The 7,173-nt window shown below is 45.0% G+C and overlaps 1 protein-coding gene and 1 long non-coding RNA gene across 2 annotated transcripts in view; both read right to left on the bottom strand.

The window, feature by feature from the left end:
• LOC106807165 (metaxin-1-like) overlaps positions 1-7,173 on the bottom strand; it is a 97,496-nt gene that overhangs the window by 54,409 nt on the left and 35,914 nt on the right. The gene's annotated exons all lie outside the window — the stretch shown is intronic.
• The window catches only part of LOC106807180, a 19,338-nt gene continuing 13,920 nt past the window's right edge, over positions 1,756-7,173 (bottom strand). The window contains exon 3 of the long non-coding RNA XR_001393633.1: positions 1,756-1,958. This is a non-coding gene — a long non-coding RNA (uncharacterized LOC106807180). The remainder of the gene's footprint in view (positions 1,959-7,173) is intronic.

Here is a 7,173-nt window from a genome sequence, read left to right on the forward strand (position 1 = left end):
ATGTTTATGCTGATTCAATATCCCGGTAAAAAAAAAAAAATAAATAATGGGTATGCACGGTGGTATGAAATATATATATCATATACACTGACTCTAACAGTATACGCATCACACGCGTAACTCTGCGCAAACTTATGACAAGAATCATTTTCCCTTGCAAAGAAGCGCATTTTTGCTTGGGTTCAAACTACACACCAGTTACTCGCGCGTCGTAGCGCTTGGTAATATTTTGGCAAGGAAGCCAGTTGAATTGTTACATGTTTCTCGCGTTGGGAATAGTGTGATTAAGTTGCGTTATGTGCGTGCGGGCGTTAGTGGAGTTAGGGAGTCTTACCGGTATATCCAGGTACTTCGGGAGGACATTAGACCCTCTCAGCCGATAGTGTGTTAGGCGTTAGGGTTAGGTGTTAGGGCTAACCGAGATGAACTACTTCGCCACTGATAAAGTCGGTGGTACGGAGATATTCGAAATCGCCTGGAAACGAGAGTACAGTTGTAATACAGTGTCGATACATGTGAAACAAGTGTATCAGAAGCGATTAAGAGACAGTTACAGTAGTAATACAGTGTGATACAATGTGACTACAATGTATCAAAAGCGATTAAGAGACAGTAATTAATTAATACAGCTGTGATACAATGTATCAACACAGAACCCATGCAGAGATCAGTTATACATGGATACAATGTGATACAACTGTATACAATAATAGATTAAGAGTGCAGGAATGGGAATCGTTGGTTACGAGAATCGAAATCGTCTCATTACGAGAAATCATAAATTAAAAATCGTTGGCTTACGCGACGCTACTTCGACACAAACTGTCAAGTACTTAGAAGATCGTTGGTTACGTTGATCTTAGACCAAACTGTACACGCTTTGGAAATTCATACAAGCTTACCAACTGCACATGCTGCGTTCTTTGTGTACCAGCTCGCCTCAGTAATGTCTCACTGAGTTCATCGCTGCTGCAAGCTTGTTCTCAGTTCTGCTCTATCGATTATTCGCCCCTCTTCTCTCCGTCTCGTACTTTCAACGAGCTTTCGTCAAGTTCCAATTCTTACTTGTCGTCTCTCAATAACATCTGACTCTCGTCCTCTCTCGTCTCGCCACAACCGGCGCTCATCTATTCTCTTCTCTCTAGCGTTCGTTTTCGTTCGCGTTCGGTTTGTCGGCTCTCGTTCCGTGCTCGGTTCGTTCGGTTACGGTTCTCGCCAGCACCACCACCCATCTGCGGTCTGGCGACTCGCCTGCTCGCGCAGACAAATCTTCCAAGTGAAAGGCTTAGCTCTCAATAGATGCAGTGTGCGTGGTCCTGCTCTACTAAATACGGACACACGCACTAGACACTAGGTCGATTGAGAAATGGCACACAATACTTGCATGGTTGGAATATCGTAATCGACTCTGTGACTGCCTGCGCCACGCCTTCTGCGCCGACAGCAACGTCCGTGTACTGTGGCTTTTCCACAAGAGCGAATCTTCCGCATCATTACTGCCTCCCAAGCCAAGTGGCACAAACGGTATGTCACATTTCTCAGCGGGATTCTGACTTTAGAGGCCGTTCAGTCATAATCCCCAGATGGTAGCTTCGCACCACTGACTTTTCGCATCAAGCACATGTACCAAATGTCTGAACCTGCGCGTCCGCTCTCGTACTGGAAACGCAGGATTTCTTCATGCAACAACACGCATCAGTAGGGAATACTAACCCCCCTGTCTCACGACGGCTAAACCCAGCTCACGTCCCCTATTGTGCTATGAACAATTCCACACGCTTGGTAATTCTGCTTCACAATGATAGGAAGAGGCCGACATCGAATGATCAAAAAAGCAACGTCGCTCATGAACGCTTGGACTGCCACAAGCCAGTTATCCCTGTGGTAACTTTTCTGACACCTCTTGCTTAAAAACTCCTAAAAGTCAAAAGGATCGATTAGGCCACGCTTTCACGCGTCTTATTCGTACTGAAAATCAAAATCAAGCGAGCTTTTCCCTTTTGCCTTACGCGAGAACAGGTTTTCTGCCTCGCTGAGCCTCGCCTCTAGACACCTGCGTTACCCTTTGACAGTGTTAACACGCCAGTCAACTCCCTGGCCTGACAACTGCTCTTCGAGCGATTGCCTCGGCACTACTACCGACGGTTTAATTCGAGAATAAAGAGCCGTGAGCTCGCTTCCGCTTCATCGAATAAGTAAAGGACTCGATGAAAGTAGTGGTATTTCACCGGCGGCGGAAGCCTCCCACCTAATTTACACCTCTCATGTCTCTTCACAGAGTCGGACTAGAGTCAAGCTCAAACAGTTGGACTCAGAGGCTGGGAGCTCCCCAGGGGTCACATGCGTTTTTTATCTTTCACGAGGTCCTCTTTCATTTGCTGAAAGAATTTTCCTATGCGGGAATCTGGCAGAATGGGAACCAAAAACAGCTTTCAGTGCCTGATAAAACAGTGGCGAATAGCCATTTCCCCCCAACAAAATAGTCATCAGAATCGAAAATTCAAAACCATTTTGTCACAGAGCGATGCACCTATCAGAATAACACATTTGCTTGATGAAAAAATTTGCCATTCATTTAATTGATTTCAAGACGATTCATTGAAATTCATTTTGAAATTCATTGCCATTCATTTATGAATTAAACAGCCATTCACAGCTGCCAGACGGATTTCCCCGGTTTCTTTTCAATATTTGATGAATGTATTTATTGCATAATCATTAGGGCAGTGTAGGAATTCCAAGCCTGTATTGTTTAAGAACCAAGCGTAAATTCTGAGCGCGGAAGCCATTTTTGCGACAACCCAAACACGCACTATAGCTGCAGAAGCTGGGAAATCCGTGAATTTTCCCCCCAAGAAATTAGCATCAAAATCAAAAAATTTTTACGGTGAGGCATGTTGTCCTAGGCAATAAAACTAACAAATTGGCACATTTCTTTAATTCGAAAAATATATTTCTAAAGAGTTAGAAGCGTTTCCCCGCCATTGACCGACGCTTGAACAGCACCAGAGCTGCAAAGCTGGAGAAATCGCGATTTTCCCCCAAAAAAATGTCGTCAGAATCGAAAATTTTAACATGCTTTTTATGCTGGGCAATGAAGCTAACAAATTTTGCCCCAAAAAGTTTTTATGCGAAAACTATAGTTCTAAGCAGTTAGAAGCGTTCCCGCGCTATTGACCACGCATTGAACAGCACCAGAGCTGCATAGCTGGAGAAATCGCGATTTTCCCCCAAAAAAATGTCGTCAGAATCGAAAATTTTAACATGCTTTTTATGCTAGGCAATGAAGCTAACAAATTTGCACATTTTTTAATGCGAAAAATATATTTATAAAGCAGTTTAGAAGCGTATTCCCCAGCATTGACCGACGCTTGAAACAGCACCACAGCTGCCAAACTGAAGACAATCGCGATTTCCCCCCCAAAAAATGTCGTCAGAATCCGAAAAATCTTTAACATGCTTTCTATCTACCAATGAACCAAACAAATTTGCACATTTATTTTCATGGTGCGAAAATCATCACTTTATAAAGATGTTAGACGCGTTCTTCCCGCCAGTTGACCGCACGGCTTGAACAGCACCAGAGCTAGCTATAGCATGACAGAATCGCATTTTCCCCAAAAAAATGTCGTCAGAATCAAAATTTTAACATACATGCTTTTTTATTGCTAAGCAATTGACAACAAATTTGCCACATTTTTAATCGCGAAAAAATATGTATATTATAAAAGTTAGAAAGCGTTTCCCCGCCATGACCGACGCTTTGAACAGCACACAGCTGCAAGCTGAAGAAAATCGCGATTTTCCCCCTAAAAAATGTCGTCAGAATCTCGAAAATTTTACATGTTTTTTATTTGCTAGGCCAATGAAAGCTAACAAATTTGCACATTTTTCATGCGAAAAATATATTTATAAAGAGGTTAGAAGCGTCTTTCCCCGCATTTGACCGACGCTTGACAGCACACGCCTTGCAAAGCTTGAAGACAATCGCCGATTTTCCCCAAAAAAATGTCGTCAGAATCGAAAATTTTAACCCATGCTTTTTATGCTAAAACAAAGAGCTAACATCTCAATCTGTGCCCATTTTTTTAATTTGCGCACATAATATAATTTCTAAACATTGTAGAATGCGTTTCCGCCATCTTCGACCGATCTATAAACAATACAATCAGCACCAGAGTGTGTTCAAAGAACCGGATTAAATTAACGATGTCAGTTACTGCCAGGATTCCGCTGGCAATGCAGCTAGCAATGCAGTATTGAAGCTGACAGGCCAGACGAGACAGGCATATCTGAAGCAGGACTCTGCTTATGTGATAGCGCAGGAGGTCCACCATTCCTGTAGACATGCAGACATTTTGGTCAGAAGAAGGCAGACAAGAGCCAGACAACTTTCCAACGATGGCAGCCAGGCAGAATAGCCAATGTGAGGCAGACAGCGATGCAGGTTTCGCGATGGTAGGCAGGCAGCCATGCAGGCACTTCGGTTACTATATTATGTATGTGTTTGCGCGCGCGTGTGTGTGCGTGCGCGTGTGAGTTCGGGTGCGCGGGGGCGGGCACGGGGTTTACTACAGGTATCCTAGATACAGTTGGAAGAATACCTGATCGTAACGTAATCGTATATGTTTGTGTATTTGCGTGCGCGTGGCATGCATCATGATATCTGTCCCCACACCATAGATTAATTTTTGTGGATCACAATGCCTATATATAGCGCTGCGAGATATATATATTTAGTTGTAGGGTTAGTGTTGGAGGTCTTGTAGTTAGAGTTACCGTTAGGGTTAATGTTTTGAACGTCATAGTCAACGTTATCACGTGACCTCCCTCCACGCCCGGGGGATAGCAACACCCTTGGGTTTGCATGGACAAGGCATTACTGTCAAAACGCGCGCCACCTCTCGGCGAGAGCACAACTGGTTTCCGCATTTTATAGCGGCGTCTACACTATAGACTAAAACCGTTTTCGGTGGTGCAGCGTCTACACTATAGACTAAAATCCGGGTTTTTAAAACCCGCGTTTTAGTAAAACGCGCGTTTTCGGTGGTGCAGCGTCTACACTGTCAAAAACCCACCTTCCGTGAATGCACCCATCTAGTACCGACTGGTGGGATACATAGCTAAAACGCGGGTTTTCTGTCATGTTCTGTCTACACTACGGCGCTCGACTAAAACGCGGGTTTTAGCAGAGCAAAACCCGGTAATATTGCCGGGTCTGTAAAAACCGCGTTTTTACAAAACCCACCTCTAAAACCCGCGTTTTAGCAACAGTGTAGATGCGGTAAACCCGGGTTCTAGCATAGTGTAGACGACGCTATTATTTCTCCGTTGAGAGGAGAGAAAGGACGACTGATCCTAGCGCGCCATTGTTTATCGCTGTAGGCTTAGTTGGAGCGAATTTCAATTGAAAAGAATTGAGCAAGCCGAAATAGATTTTACAATTCGGTCCTTTGATTTTAGGCTGGATGACCGCCGCGGTTCAGAGAGGGCGAGTGATAGAGAGGGAGGGAGAGAGAGAAGGGGGAGATAGCGCACGAAAGAGAAAGAGAGAGAGAGAGAGAGAGAGAAAGAGAGAGAGAAATGGTGAGAGAGCGAGAGAAAGCGCGCGGGGAGGGAGAGAGATAGAGAAAGGAGATATATATATATATATATATATATATATATATATATATATATATATATATATATATATATATATATACATATATAAAGACAGATAGAGATATAGAGAGCAAGACGGAGATAGATAGACAGAGAGACAGACAGAGCAGGAACGATAAGGTGCGAGCATGTACGCACGCACGCACTCACACACGCACGCCCGTACTCGTCGTTAAGCAATATGCTATGGTCTGCCGAGCAAACGAAATATGAAGTTAGCAATACATGACACGTTGCGCTCCATAAATTGATTTTGAATGTTTCAGACCGGAAGATTTTATTTATAGCCAACTACTATATATTTGACTGATCAAATTATGATAAATACATCTATAATCAGAATAACTGAAACTAACAGTTAAATGTGAAATATATCCATCCTTCAATCTGTAAAACAAATAAATGTTAAAAATAAATTTTAGTAAATATTGAACACCAATCGACGTTTGCATATTCATTTGGGTAATTCACTCCCCCATTTCGCTGAAAGTGTCTTAACCCTACAACAACCTTCTTACTTAATTGTGATATTTGGTAAGAGTCTGTCGCATGCTGAGTCACATTCGATGGATTGCCCAGCAAAGGCAGACATCTTACGTGACAGCTTAATTCCAACCGAAGCACTGCGCGTGGGGCTTATACTGTCGCAACCACTTTATCAATCCATTTTGCAATCATCTATCTACGGCAGATTTACGCACAGCATCTAAATGCACCGCAACGCGGCCGCCCGCCTCGCAGCTTTGACTCTCCTTGATTTAATACGTCAATCAGACGGGAACCGACAGAATTGACTGCGGGAGGGGGTGGCTGAGATGTGACCGCGAGCGCAGCGGCGACGGCGAGAGAGCAATCCGCGCGCGCGCGATAAGCTTCCTTCTCTCGCTGCGGGGTCTTGGCAGTCGCGAGGCGGGGAGGGAGATTGCCAAGAAATCGCCTCTAACCTGCACCACCCATGCAGAAAGCAGAAAGAGGAAACACGAAGCCAATCGATGCGGCGGCCCGATTTTTTGTCGCGCACGCTAACACTTATAGATCTACCGACGGTGTTGCGAGTGTCAAGGCGGCGTCTGCTACGCACCTCCGCAAACCATTAGTCACTATTTCGTGCGAGGGAAGCACCTTGTCAGAGAGTCAAGGCAATGCGGCTCGTTTGAGATTAAGCGAACAAATTTGCGCGAGTGATTAAGACGAATCTTCCCGGCAGGAGAGATGCATGGGAAGGTTTGACACCCGAGTTCAGGAAGACGCCGCGGGGGTTCCCGACGTCCTGCCTTCTTCGCACGACGGCGCGTATTATCAGTAAATCACACCTGTTGCCGCGTACGTTCAAGGAGACCGCCCGACAACCTCACGCACAGGTTCCACGTAGCGGCGCATGCGCAGAGACGGGCTGTCGGCTGATGAGCGAGGAACATTCTTCATCCAGAAGAAATGGATTTGGTATTCTGCAGTCCCTGGGCGGGTGGCTGGCTTGGTGGGCGGGCGTGCGGGTGGCCGGCTGGGCGG

This window comes from Priapulus caudatus, unplaced genomic scaffold (assembly GCF_000485595.1).
Source record: "Priapulus caudatus unplaced genomic scaffold, Priapulus_caudatus-5.0.1 Scaffold198, whole genome shotgun sequence".
Taxonomy (NCBI): domain Eukaryota; kingdom Metazoa; phylum Priapulida; class Priapulimorpha; order Priapulimorphida; family Priapulidae; genus Priapulus; species Priapulus caudatus.